The 15322-nt window shown below is 42.5% G+C and overlaps 1 protein-coding gene across 1 annotated transcript in view; it reads right to left on the bottom strand.

Moving 5' to 3' along the window:
* The window catches only part of slc29a1a (solute carrier family 29 member 1a), a 66752-nt gene that overhangs the window by 42982 nt on the left and 8448 nt on the right, over positions 1–15322 (bottom strand). The window contains exon 2 of the mRNA XM_079843339.1: positions 6933–7090. The gene's annotated coding sequence lies outside the window, so the exon portion shown is untranslated. The remainder of the gene's footprint in view (positions 1–6932; positions 7091–15322) is intronic.

Below are 15322 nucleotides of genomic sequence, written 5' to 3' on the forward strand. Positions count from 1 at the left end.
TTGAAAATGTAAAATTGCAGAATGTCTCCTGTGAGGGTTAGGTTTAGGGGCAGGGGCAGTGTAGGGGGATAGAATATACGGTATGTATGGTATAAAAACCATTACGCCTATGGAAAGTCCCCATAAAAGATGAAAACACTACATGTGTGTGTGTGTGTGTGTGTGTGTGTGTGTGTGTGTGTGTGTGTGTGTGTGTGTGTGTGTGTGTGTGTGTGTGTGTGTGTGTGTGTGTGTGTGTGTGTGTGTGTGTGTGTGTGTGTGTGTTTGTGTGTGTGTCTCTGTCTGTCATGAAGGTGCATGGCCATGGCCATGAAACTAGAGCAGATATTTATAGTGTGTGCTTGTGTGTGTGTGCTTGTGTGCGTGTGTGTGTGTGTGTGTGTTTGTTTTTGTGATTTATGAGGACACAAATTTGTATAATGACACAGGTATTACACTGGTATTTATGACGTAAACATGAAATATGAGGACATTTCACTTGCCCATTATGTGTATGGAATGTCCTCACTTAGATAGCAAAACAAACCTATGTGTGTGTGTGTGTGTGTGTGTGTGTGTGTGTGTGTGTGTGTGTGTGTGTGTGTGTGTGTGTGTGTGTGTGTGTGTGTGTGTGTGTGTGTGTGTGTGTGTGTGTGTGTGTGTGTGTGTGTGTGTGTGTGTGTGTGTGTGTGTGTGTGTGTGTGTGTGTGTGTGTGTGTGTGTGTGCGCGTGTGTGTCTCTGTCTGTCATGAATGAGGTGCAACAATCAGCCAAATTTAACACCTGCCTCCTAAAGCATGAGACAACAAACTCTGTATTTTGCCTTGCCTGTTGACAATGACAGACATCTGCTGTTTTGTTGTGTGGGGATACACACCATTCCCTGTGAGATCCCACAACTCCCATGAGAACGCAGCTGCACTTTCCTGAAGGAGCTTACAATGTCCACTTATCAAGGACATATTACGTCTACAATATGCTACAGTTTGTGTTTTCTGCAGTTTTCTCCCACTGTCATGTGCTGAAGAAGTTTGAAGTTCACTAAACTGAACTCAGAATGCTGAACTCAGAATAAACTGAACTCAGAATTATGAACAAGATGATGTTCATTTTCAAAGCACTTCTAACACATTCAGACTTGTTTACGTCTGTAGGTTGGGTTCTGTGTCAGATGAATTTGTATGTTTAAAAAAGAACTGGCAACCACGTTGTATTCTTTTGGGCTGCCGCCTGAATATAATCATGTAGTTAGACTCTGTTTGCACTTACAGTCCGACCGCTTCCACCTACACCCTGTCTAGTCTAAAACCAGCCGTGGTTTGAGTGAGACAGTCCCTCCATGAGGTTTAACAAGTAAACATCCAGAGAAAGTGAGAGGGGAAAACACGTCTTGGGTAATATAACTCAGAAGGACAACTGTTTGATACCATCGGCTTTAAAACGAGTGCAATACATTTTTAGATTCGAGGAGGCCTCGCCCATATACACCGCCTCTGTTACGAAAAAAAGAAGTATACTTCAAGTTTATTTTATGAAGTACACTTAAGTAATGTTCAAGTATATTTTTAAGTATACTTTATGTAGTAAGTGTACACATATCAATGTGTACTAGTATTAAACTTGTGAGTGTACTATGTCAATACTGCTTGGGACTAAATTGGCCCACTTTTAGTATATAAAAGTATACGTTTAAGTATAAGTGTAACAGTAGTTACACTTTAAGTGCACAACTAGGTTTCTCATTTGTACTGCATCTATCCTACAAGTGAACTTATAAGTTGTGGCGAGGTTGGCGAGCGAGAGACGTGGGAGGAGCGAGCGAGACCAGTGCGTGATTGAGAATGAGCGTCACCTGCGAGGCATACCTGTCTCGAGTCCTCTCATGAGGGAGCCCGGAGGCATATAAGGATGAGCGACACCAGTGAAGGACGAGAGAGGACCAGGCCTGGACTTTACGTTGTTTTGTTTACATTTTGTTATGTGTGTGCGCGGCAGTCGTCCGTGAGGGGCTGCCGCTTTTACTTTCATTTAGTTTATTATTTATTAAAGTCTGTTAAACTTTCGCCTACTTTTTCCCATAACAACGAACTATATTACAGAAGTATACTAGTAGTTTACTATTTTAATACAAGTAGTACATTTTTTTGTTTATAAAAGTACACTTTGAAGTGTATTCTCAGAAAACTACTAGTTTGGTAGTTTAAACTGCAAGTACTTGTAAGTTTTGTCTAAGTGAACATAACATTATACTTATAGTTTACCATTAATTTATTGTTATATATTATACACACACAAAATGTATTTAATCAAGTGTGTGTGTGTGTGTGTAGTACCAGTTAAAAGTTTGTAAACATTACTATTTTAAATGTTTTTGGAAGAAGCCTCTTATGCTCATCAAGCCTTCATTAATTTGATCAAAAATACAGGAAAAAACTGTACATGTGGAATTTCCATAAATGGCTCAAAATAGGATGCTTCTTGAAAATAGATTTATCTTCTTTCTTTTTTTTTTGTCACGTCAAAAAAATAATAATACCAGAAATTGAATTTTTAGCATAAAAAAATCTTTTGAATATCTGTGGCATGCTTGGAGCTTTGTTTGTGAATCGTAAATGAATATCTAAAACATCAGTTTTGGATGTGGAGCTCTTACGTGCCCAAAGGCACATTAAATCTGCGTGCAGTACGTGACGTACCTGGCAGGAGCTGAGCACATGGCAGTGCAGCAAACTGTGCCATGTGAAATGAAACCAGAGCCGCTCGGTCACCCTTGAGCTAAACGCCTGTGTCTACTTAAAACCAGAACACCCTACCCTACGCCTGAATGACAATCATGATAATGCATTAAAACTGCCTTAGCAACTCTAAAAAAAGATCATTGATACACCAAGAACACACCTTAATGACATAATGACACCTTAAAATAAAGTGTAACCAAAACTATTCATACTGTGGCACTGCTGTTTACCCAGCATTCTTTGCGGATGGGCTCATATAAGAAAGCGTTTGAGCTGTTTACTTGCTAGGAATATAAAGGTGTGTGAAACAGGTTTATGTGGTGTGTTCATTCATTTTCACGTCCAGCATCACATTGTCTAAATAGCAAATGCACTCATGCCCATCTGTTCACCCATGGGTGTGCTGGTCTGAAAACCAGGTGTGTGTGTTGATATTTTGAGCAACTGAAAACGACTGCGCCATTGACCAACAAAAACCTGGACTAAAGTCAATAGCGCAGTATTTTTTGTGTTATTTAAAGAGTGTGTTAGTAATATGCGCCTATAGGCCAGTGCACAACACACACATTTTTAAATATTAAAAATAAAATTATTTATTTAATTATTTATATCGCCATGTAAATAGCGAACCCGTCATGGTGCAAACGAAACTGGCTTTTAAAGAGCACCTATCATGGCATTTAAAATGTTCCAAATATTGTTTTAGAAGTCCCCAACAACAGTTTTGCATGCATGCAATGACAAAAAAGACTTTAGTTTTCTTATAATATGCATTTATTTTTACCTGTTTTGACAGCGATTCCCAAATGATTCCTTTAGTGATTCACTTTTCAAAACCCCGCCTTTACGTGACGCTAATCTGCGGTGATTGGTCCGATGACCCAGTCAGTTGTGATTGGTTTAGTCTGTGCAGATATTTTCGGAAACGGAACGCCCATCAAAGTCTTATAGTGACAGTAATTTGTTAATATGTGTCAGGAGTTATGAATATGAAAACCGCGTCGGTACTGTTTGATTGTAATATGAACCGACGATGTATGGTTTGTCTTCAAGCCACTTAGTCTTCAAATGCTCATCCTTGGGCAGATGAAAGAAGTTTGCTTTTGAGTGGCACTTCAGAACACAGCGTCTCGTCGCCATGATGTTTTCTAGTTTTCACTGGCGTCTTGGAGCGCAATAAGTGGGCGTATCGTATTCAAATAACTTGACAAGTTGACGTCATCTAGTCAGAGAAAAAGCTTCGGTCTTCTAACGATTCTTAAAAATGACTCCGAGTCGACTCTTACTTTTGAAAGAAAATAACTATATATACGGTGCACTGTCATATTTCAAGCTATCACAGGATGTTTTTGTTCACTTAGATCTATGTTACACACTACGTGAAAGGTAAATTTCAAAATTCCATGATAGGTGCTCTTTAAAGGGAATGGGAGTTGAGACTCATGACTCATTAAGAGACTGATACAACCCTTTTAGACTGGCCATGTGCTTCAGACCATGTGCTTTGATCATTCAAATAAGGCCCTTGTAGTTAAAATATAAATGAAATGTCATCGCAACTCCTCATAAATCCAGCAGGTGTGTAGTAATAAATAGAAACAAATAATCTAACAAAACTAGATGAATCCTGCACACACTGCTTATAAGTCTTATTATATGTTTCTGTCTTAAGACCTTCATCAAACATGTTTTCCTAGATTTATAAGCTCAAATGTGTGATTTTTTTTTCTTTTGGTTGTATTATGCTGTTTTACCCCAGAGTTATGTTGTAGCATGAAATCATTAAAATAATTCTAAATGATCAGAGATAGATTTTGTGGTGTAATTATTCATTTTTTTTGCATTAAATTTGCATCATTTTGAATTGAATTGCATTGAAATGTGACTTGATTAATAGTTCTGGACAGCTGTTTATAAAATTAAATCCAGGATGATATTACAAAAGAATCAAAGCATTGTCAGATAGAGATGTGATTACTTTAAAAAGATGGCAGAGTTCACAGAACTCGTATTAGGAGAAAGCACGCAAGCATGGAGTGGACCATTCCTACATCTCTGATTGTTATCTACAGGCATGAAAAGGGTCTTCTGCTGAACCTTCTGAGGGAGGAGTATCCTGACATCCACTCAAAACACACCATGCTTCATTGTCCTCATCTCACTATCACCTGAGGCACAGCAGGAAAAGACAACAAGAGGAAACTTGGTTCAACCGACCCATTGACCCATGCTACATGTGAATTTGTTTGGTATTACTGTGGAATGGTCCTGATGAACCAGCGGACAACATACCATCCAGGCTCAAAGAACCTAATGGACCATCTGATCAAATAAAAAGATCAGACATCTAATCATTTAGGAAAGAATCAGCAAACCTCTTTCGCACCATGACGTCATCAAAAACACAAATGCACAAACTCCTGTCCAAAACACATCCAATTATCCCTGCAAAAAAATGATTTTATTCCTCAGTACACTCTAAAAAAAAAAAAGGTTCTATATGGCACCAAAAATGGTTCTTCGTCGTAATCATAGAGGAACCTCTTTTGGTGCTATATAGCACCATATCTTAACATGTCCTGTATATGGTACACTCAAAAAAAAAAAAATGGTTCTATATGGCACCAAAAATGGTTCTTCGTCATAATCATAGAGGAACCTCTTTTGGTGCTATATAGCACCATATCTTAACATGTTCTGTATATGGTACACTCTAAAAAAAAAAAGGTTCTATCTGCCACCAAAAATGGTTCTTGGCTCGTAATCATAGGGGAACCTTTTTTAGTGCTATATAGCACCAATTTTGGTGCTTCAGTGGTTCTTCAGTGGTTCTTCAGAGGTTCTTCACCGGTTCTTTGACTAAGGTGCTATATAGCACCTCTGAAGAACCGCTGAAGAACCACTGAAGCACCAAAATTGGTCCTATATAGCATTAAAAAAGGTTCCCCTATGATAACGAGCCTTTTTTTTAGAGTGTAGCGGTGCTTTTAGTGCTTTTAGAGTGCATTCTCGCGCATGCGTTGTGGAGGCACACACGGAAGACAAGAACAAGTTGGATAAAGGTGTTATTTTGATTTTTTTTTGCGCACAAAAACTATTGTCGTCGCATCGTAAAATTATTGTAGAGCCACTGTGGTGAGATGGACTTTGTAACGACGTTTTAAGTGCCTTTTATGGGTCTTGGGAGTGTAAATGTACTGAATGCCAATGGAGGCCTATCTGAAGCCTTTCTCAGCCATCAGCTTTCAACAAAAATATCTTCATTTGTGTTCCGAATATGAACGGAGGTCTTACGGGTGTCGAACGACATGAGGGTAAGTAATAAATGACAGAATTTTCATTTTTGGGTGAACTAACCCTTTAACATGGGGCTCAATGAGATTCTGTTCCCTTCTGGAGCCTGTCCCTAGTGGCCAGTTGATTTATTGCAGTTTAAGTCACTTCCGTATTGGCTTCAAGAGAAACTGCGGGAGGCTGCCGCTTGCTAATATGTCAAAAACAAAACTTTTCTGGTCTCGTCACATTCAGTTATGCATTACATGAATCATGCATGTATATGATACCTTATTTTCAAAATGGCAAAATTTGATAAAGTTCAGTAGTTTCATCACTGGATATTACTGCGGGTCATTTAACATTTCAATCACAAAACAGCTGGCAAATATTATATAAGTTACTTACATCTTACCTTGCACTCTTTCAACATTAAAAATGAAGCATTGCATTTGTCTTTGCACATGATTTGATTGGCTATCCTGATCATTTTGACATCAACGAGCACTGTTAGATCAAAAATGTAACTTTTAAAAGTTTTTGTCATCAAAACAAAATATTTTTTGCAGCATATTTCTATAACCTCTGTTCCTTAATTAGTGTTGATATTAGAAAGGCAAATTAGTCATGATAAACACAGCTAGAATAACAACATCAATGACTTTAAGTCTAAAGTCAATACATCACATGACTTTTGCCCTCTAGGCCAATTCTCCAGAGAAACACAATAGCCTGACTCTTATAAGGTTAGTCTTATGACCTTCCATTTAAACCCACCAGACCTCGACATATCAGAAATGAGTAAACATTCTTCACGCAACATTAAAACAGTGCAAAATACACGGAAACTTACATATAATCAACTAAAGCACAATTCCAAGTAAGCATATAGACACAGTAATGTTAGAACAAGTCCAATGAGCAGCACGTCATGTTTCTTACCTGAACTTGTGTGTATGCGAGAGCTGCCACTAGTATCGTAGTGTTGTGGCTCTCATTTCATCCGTATTGACATAGTGAAGCATCCACTGCAGATGGAGGTTATGCTGCACATCTGCCAGCTCTGGCCAATAATATGAGCCGGAGTCTGGAGTCAGAGCCTATTGAAACAGCCAAAAGGAGTTTGAAAGGTGATTGAAAACACGCATTGAAATAAAACCTCAGCGTGTTTAAAATGGAAAGCTGTTTTTGTAGTGCAGTTTGCTTACCAAAGCCATTAAACATCAATGTTTGTACACTAATGAGAATTTGAGGCAAAATGTGTGTGACTGGCATGAAAATAATTAGTCTCGTCATCTTTAAGCTGTTTATATTCCTCCTGACTCTGCCCTGTTCGCACTGTTGGCACTCCAGACGACCTGAGGAACAAGGCCTACACAAACTTTGGAAAGTTTTACAGACTTTTATTCAGACGTGTGCTTTTTACCCCATGACTGGACAGTGGACACAGTGTGTCAGCTGTTCTTAAAATCATTAGAAACGACACTTTGGAAAATCTTGCAGAAATTCACTCAGGAGCATCTGGACACGATTTAATCAGTTGTGGGATGGAATTACTGACCTAGAAAAAGCCCCCACTTTAACCTAGGGTCAAATTTGAGCCCCATTGAAATTCCTCAAGAAAATCACAACCATTAGGGACCAATGAAGCTAAAAATCAGCCTTAATCAGAAAAGCCTTTGCTAGTACCTTTTGGCTTCAGATCTGCCTTAATTCTTCATGGCATTGATTCAACAAAGTGCTGGAAACATTCCTCAGAGATTTTGGTCCATTGACATGATAGCATCACGCAGTCGCTGCAGATTTGTCGGCTGCACATCTATGATTGTGAATCTCCCATTCCAGCAAATCCCCAAACTGCTCTATTGAGATCTGGTGACTTTGGAGGCCGTTTGAGTTTAGTGAACTCACTCTCATGTTCAAGAAACCAGTTTGAGATGATTTGAGCTTTGTGACATGGTGTGTTATCCTGCAGAAAGTATCCATCAGAAGATGAGAACAATGTGGTTATTAAGGGATGGACATGGTCAGGAACAATACTCAGACTGTGGTGTTTAAACGAGGCTCAATTTACCTATCGGTAAGCCCCCCCCCCCCCCCCCCCCCTTAGTTACTGTTGCTAACTGTCTTACAATGACAGCTGTCAGTAGCTATGTTTCCATCCAAAGTTACAAATGTAATTTATGCGCAAAAATGCAATATTGCATAAAACATTTGCGAATAAAGCACCGTTTCCATCCAGTGAGTCGAAGAGAACATAATCGTCACTTCCTGATAAACTACCGCTAAAAAATAAGTAAAAAACACAGGAGCATTTCAGCATTTCGGATGCTTTGCGAACAAGATTTTTCTGTTGGTTAGTACAGTTATGCTGTTACATCGCGAAAGTCACATGATTTTTTTATGCGCATCAAGGAATTTATTCGATAATGCATTTCCATCGTAGTTTTTTTACTACTAATCGTAAATTTATCCGACTCAAACGAGCACACAAGTTTTTTATATGCATTTTTAGAATTTATGAGCATCTTGGCGTTTCCATTCAGCATTTTTTGATGCGATATCCCAAAATGCGCTTAAAAATAAGTGGATGGAAACATAGCTAGAGTGAAGACACAGAAGGACAACATCTCGTCGAGGAGCATTCAAGTGAGTCTTAAATATGCCTTGGAGGGATATATAAAAGATTTTAAACTTAATATGGTGGGTATAACTAGATTAATTTGGAAGCGAGGGTTTACAGATCCCAATGCAAGCGGGAGAAGCCTCTTGAGTTGGCATTGAGTTGCCTAAATTTGATTGGCTAATAAGATATTTGTGTCAACCCTTACTCAAAGGTTAAACGCATCACTGCTCTACATCATGAGACTCAACATCATGAGTTTCACATAAAGGGCCTCTTTTACTGTTTTCACAATGCATCTGTTCTTTAAAATCTATATATTTGTTAAATCAAGTGACTCTATAGACACAGGTACATGAGTTTCTTCAGGAGGCTCTCCTGGCGCAGCTCATACTTTCTCACACACGCATAAACTGTGTTGCTTTGTTGTCTGATTCTTCTGATGTTTTCACTTCCATATGTTTAAAGTGAACTAAAATGTTTTGTTTATTTAACTGGTGGACATTTCAGATGTTTTCATAAGGGCCCACTTGTGGAATTTGCTCTGTAGTTTTCACTGTCACGTAATGTTTTCATGACCCCCAGCGTATGTCCCAGCGAGCGATGGAAATCAAACAGTAGGTACAGAGCATGTGTGAGGGGTTTCTGTAAACACGGATGTTCAAAATTCCGCCTACTGCGGAATCCAAAAGGCCATTTTTATCTTGTGCAGGAAATGTATTTGTCAGCCTTCTACATAAATGCACTTCAAGTCAAGTCAACTTTATTTATATAGCGCTTTTAACAATGTAGATTGTTTCAAAGCAGCTTTACAGTGTTAAACAGGAACATAATACAGCATAATTTTATTCAGCTGTATAGCCATTCTGGAAAAAACACTGATGTCATCAGTTAATTTCAATTATCATACAGTGACAGTGTGGGCTTTAGATCAATAATTCGATCAGTAATTTAGTTTAAATGGTTAATTTAGTTTATTAATTAGATTTATTTCGATGTTTAGTTGAAAAATGTAGTGTCCCCAACTGAGCACGCCAAGCCAGAGGCAACAGTGGCAAGGAAACCAAAACCCCATTAGGTGACCTAATGGAGAAAAATAAACCTTGGGAGAAACCAGGCTCAGTCGGGGTGCCAGTTCTCCTCTGGCCAATTAACAAACAGCGTATTATTATTATTATTATTATTATTATTATTATTATTATTATTATTATTATTATTATTATTATTATTATTATTCTGGCAGCTTTACAGCTCAGAGGTCATAATAGATCAGAATATTCGAGGGACCGGGGGCAACATGCTGGAGACGGGTTTATTGAGGATGATGTTGATTAAATAATTATTAAAGTGCAATATTCGAATGATCGGAGGCAACACGCTGGAGACGGGTTTATTGAGGATGACATATCGATTTAAGTATTATTTAATTGTAATATTCGAACAATCTGAGTCAACACGCCGGAGACGGGTTTATTGAGATGCCGTGTCGATGAGGCAGTTGCAGGGGGAGTCTAATCACGGTCTAATCACTTCATGGGCTTTGACTTTTACCCATCCTCAGGGTCTAATATTAACACATTAAGTGCCAAATGTGGATGAAAACCAGCACTGTTGAGTGTGATTAATTAATTTAATTTTATGAATTAAATAGCCTATTACAGTTTTTTTTTAATTCGCTTTGGTACTATTATCGCAAGTATGTGGTAAAACCTCACAGCTGATAGTACAAAACTCAAAGCAGATCATCAAAAACTCGTTTTTTTCAAACATGTTCAATTGACTAAGTACAACGCACAACATTACACATTAACTTTTTCACCACACCTAATCAGTGTGTCATCAAAGAAATACCTTTCATATGAAGGAATTGTCTTTCACAATGCAATGCTCACAATACTTTTGTATATGCTTCTCTTCTGATTTGCGTAAATACATTTGACCAACACTTAATCCAACTGATCCTAGTTCATCACTGAACCGTTTGGTAAACCTATAGATTTTAAATTGGTTTGTCAGCCATATACAGTATATGGATTTCGAGAACTACACATATAAAATGTGGGTTTGTATGAACATCTAAATTACATGTAACCACACATGATGAATACTCGTTATTGCTAATAGATTTCACACAGTGGTAGGCCAATGGCAGTTGAGTATCAGTTGCACTGGGACCGGAACTCGGACATCTTTAGGTGTCAGCGCCATAGAGAAACATTGGAAAATCCGAAGCTGTCATCGGTTTGATGGTGTTTATGCTACAAAAATGCTAAACGTCGTGCCTGAGGTACTGCAACACTGATTACAGGTGTCCTGAGAGGATTTTCTGTTTGTCATACTCTCATTAAGTTATTATTAAAGTTAGTAATTCCCTGCTAACGTACAAACCGACTAAGTTAACTAACTGTTCTCATGCAACGGTGTAGGTCAGAAACACGAAGGTCTACATTTCAGTGCATTTCTCCATATTAAACAGCTGATTAAATGTGAATTTATGTAATCTTACCCTGCGGTACACGAACAGTGTTGATCCTGGATGTTATCATCTGCGATCGTAACAAGAGGCTTCTCCCGTTTGCATTGAGATCTGTAAACCATCGCTTCCAAATTAATCTCTCACCATATTTATTTTATTTCTGTGAGTTTAGATATGTTTAAAGGTCTGCATTATCTGTCTTATAAGGAGGACTCCTATTTTGACGGGTATTATAGTCTACGGGACGGGTAGTGACAGGGAGAGCTTGCACGCAGTTTATCGGAGTTGTTTTGCAGATACAAAGTTCACCAGTTATTAACTGCACCCCCGAAAAGTATAAAAGTATATGTCTGTTTACTGTGAGTGTTTTTATGTAATTTGCTGTGTATGTTAATGGTAATGCCACGGAGATGAATGAGATGTTAAGGCGCACTTATGCTTTGTTTGTTCAGCTCTTACGATGATTTTTTGAGTGAAAAACGATGTAATAAACTTCATAAACCATCAGTAAAGTTTGGCCATCATTCGGACGGGGTATACGTTACATTCTGTGTCCAAAAACATCTTGGGATAAGGTTTTCACACTGACAGCTGTACATTGTAAGATATAGCAACTCCGTTTGTTTGTCCGAGTTAGCAACAGTAACTAAGGGGGGCGGGGCTTACTGATAGGTCAATTCGTTACTATATATATACATATATACAAGAGGGAGTGTAAACTGGCGATTTCTTTCAACTTGGAGACAGCAAGGAATAGGAAGATCTCGTGGACAAGGGATCCGTCAGAGAGGTGGGCATGGGCATCAACAGAGAGGTCAGAGAGGCAAGCATGGGCACCAGCAGAGAGGTCAGAGAGGTAAGCATGGGCACCAGCAGAGAGGTCAGAGAGGTGGGCATGGGCACCAACAGAGAGGTAAGCATGGGCACCAGCAGAGAGGTCAGAGAGGTAAGCATGGGCATCAACAGAGAGGTCAGAGAGGTGGGCATGGGCACCAACAGAGAGGTCAGAGAGGTAAGCATGGGCATCAACAGAGAGGTCAGAGAGGTGGGCATGGGCACCAACAGAGGTAAGCATGGGCACCAACAGAGAGGTAAGCATGGGCATCAACAGAGAGGTCAGAGAGGTGGGCATGGGCACCAGCAGAGAGGTCAGAGAGGCAAGCATGGGCACCAACAGAGAGGTCAGAGAGGCAAGCATGGGCACCAGCAGAGAGGTCAGAGAGGTAAGCATGGGCACCAACAGAGAGGTCAGAGAGGTAAGCATGGGCATCAACAGAGAGGTCAGGGAGGTGGGCATGGGCACCAACAGAGAGGTCAGAGAGGTAAGCATGGGCACCAACAGAGAGGTCAGAGAGGTAAGCATGGGCATCAACAGAGAGGTCAGAGAGGTGGGCATGGGCACCAGCAGAGAGGTCAGAGAGGTAAGCATGGGCACCAACAGAGAGGTCAGAGAGGTAAGCATGGGCATCAACAGAGAGGTCAGAGAGGTGGGCATGGGCACCAGCAGAGAGGTCAGAGAGGCGAGCATGGGCACCAACAGAGAGGTCAGAGAGGCGAGCATGGGCACCAACAGAGAGGTCAGAGAGGCGAGCATGGGCACCAACAGAGAGGTCAGAGTGGTCAGAGAGGCGAGCATGGGCACCAACAGAGAGGTCAAAGAGGTGAGCATGGGCACCAACAAAGAGGTCAGAGAGGTGGGCATCGGCACCAGCAGAGAGGTCAGAGAGGTGGGCATGGGGACCAACAGAGAGGTCAGAGAGGCGAGCATGGGCACCAACAGAGAGGTGACAGAGAGGTGGGCATGGGCACCAACAGAGAGGTCAGAGAGGCGAGCATGGGCACCAACAGAGAGGTGACAGAGAGGTGGGCATCGGCACCAGCAGAGAGGTCAGAGAGGTGGGCATGGGGACCAACAGAGAGGTCAGAGAGGCGAGCATGGGCACCAACAGAGAGGTGACAGAGAGGTGGGCATGGGCACCAACAGAGAGGTCAGAGAGGTGGGCATGGGGACCAACAGAGAGGTCAGAGAGGCGAGCATGGGCACCAACAGAGAGGTGACAGAGAGGTGGGCATGGGGACCAACAGAGAGGTCAGAGAGGCGAGCATGGGCACCAACAGACAGGTGACAGAGAGGTGGGCATCGGCACCAGCAGAGAGGTCAGAGAGGTGGGCATGGGGACCAACAGAGAGGTCAGAGAGGTAAGCATGGGCACCAACAGAGAGGTCAGAGAGGTAAGCATGGGCATCAACAGAGAGGTCAGGGAGGTGGGCATGGGCACCAACAGAGAGGTCAGAGAGGTAAGCATGGGCACCAACAGAGAGGTCAGAGAGGTAAGCATGGGCATCAACAGAGAGGTCAGAGAGGTGGGCATGGGCACCAGCAGAGAGGTCAGAGAGGTAAGCATGGGCACCAACAGAGAGGTCAGAGAGGTAAGCATGGGCATCAACAGAGAGGTCAGAGAGGTGGGCATGGGCACCAGCAGAGAGGTCAGAGAGGCGAGCATGGGCACCAACAGAGAGGTCAGAGAGGCGAGCATGGGCACCAACAGAGAGGTCAGAGAGGCGAGCATGGGCACCAACAGAGAGGTCAGAGTGGTCAGAGAGGCGAGCATGGGCACCAACAGAGAGGTCAAAGAGGTGAGCATGGGCACCAACAAAGAGGTCAGAGAGGTGGGCATCGGCACCAGCAGAGAGGTCAGAGAGGTGGGCATGGGGACCAACAGAGAGGTCAGAGAGGCGAGCATGGGCACCAACAGAGAGGTGACAGAGAGGTGGGCATGGGCACCAACAGAGAGGTCAGAGAGGCGAGCATGGGCACCAACAGAGAGGTGACAGAGAGGTGGGCATCGGCACCAGCAGAGAGGTCAGAGAGGTGGGCATGGGGACCAACAGAGAGGTCAGAGAGGCGAGCATGGGCACCAACAGAGAGGTGACAGAGAGGTGGGCATGGGCACCAACAGAGAGGTCAGAGAGGTGGGCATGGGGACCAACAGAGAGGTCAGAGAGGCGAGCATGGGCACCAACAGAGAGGTGACAGAGAGGTGGGCATGGGGACCAACAGAGAGGTCAGAGAGGCGAGCATGGGCACCAACAGAGAGGTGACAGAGAGGTGGGCATCGGCACCAGCAGAGAGGTCAGAGAGGTGGGCATGGGGACCAACAGAGAGGTCAGAGAGGCGAGCATGGGCACCAACAGAGAGGTGACAGAGAGGTGGGCATGGGCACCAACAGAGAGGTCAGAGAGGCGAGCATGGGCACCAACAGAGAGGTCAGAGTGGTCAGAGAGGCGAGCATGGGCACCAACAGAGAGGTCAAAGAGGTGAGCATGGGCACCAACAAAGAGGTCAGAGAGGTGGGCATCGGCACCAGCAGAGAGGTCAGAGAGGTGGGCATGGGGACCAACAGAGAGGTCAGAGAGGCGAGCATGGGCACCAACAGAGAGGTGACAGAGAGGTGGGCATGGGCACCAACAGAGAGGTCAGAGAGGCGAGCATGGGCACCAACAGAGAGGTCAGAGAGGCGAGCATGGGCACCAACAGAGAGGTGACAGAGAGGTGGGCATGGGCACCAACAGAGAGGTCAGAGAGGTCAGAGAGGTGGGCATGGGCACCAACAGAGAGGTCAGAGAGGCGAGCATGGGCACCAACAGAGAGGTGACAGAGAGGTGGGCATGGGCACCAACAGAGAGGTCAGAGAGGTCAGAGAGGTGGGCATGGGCACCAACAGAGAGGTCAGACTAGGCCATCATCGTTGATTGTGTGGTGAACCGAGGCCTAACTATGGCAGAGGCTGCAAGAAAACCATAAGTGTGGAGGATATATACTATGCTTTGCCATTACATTTACAGTAAATTGTAATGCATGTAAATTCATCAGACCTGTTGCAGTTTCTTACAGTATGATCTATTGACAGTAAACTCTGTTCTATGCATGGACAGAAAACCCCATAGTGGTGGCCGTGGCCGTGTGCTGACCAACCAGCAAGAGTGGGCAGTGGTGGAAATGGTGAGGGCCAGGAATGATATACGGCTGTCAGAAATAAAGCATGCAATTGAGGAGAACAATGACACTTTTGCCAATGTGGCATCCATCAGCATACCAACAGTAAGTGGTCTTTTGAAGAGGCACCAGGTATCAATGAAACACATTTACCTGGTGCCTTTTGAGAGAAACAATGACCGGCTGAAAAGGACAATGAAGGGCTGAGTATTTTAAGGTACAGCAATATATATTGT

Source organism: Gobio gobio, assembly GCF_949357685.1.
Source record: "Gobio gobio genome assembly, chromosome: 18".
NCBI classification, from domain to species: Eukaryota; Metazoa; Chordata; class Actinopteri; order Cypriniformes; family Gobionidae; genus Gobio; species Gobio gobio.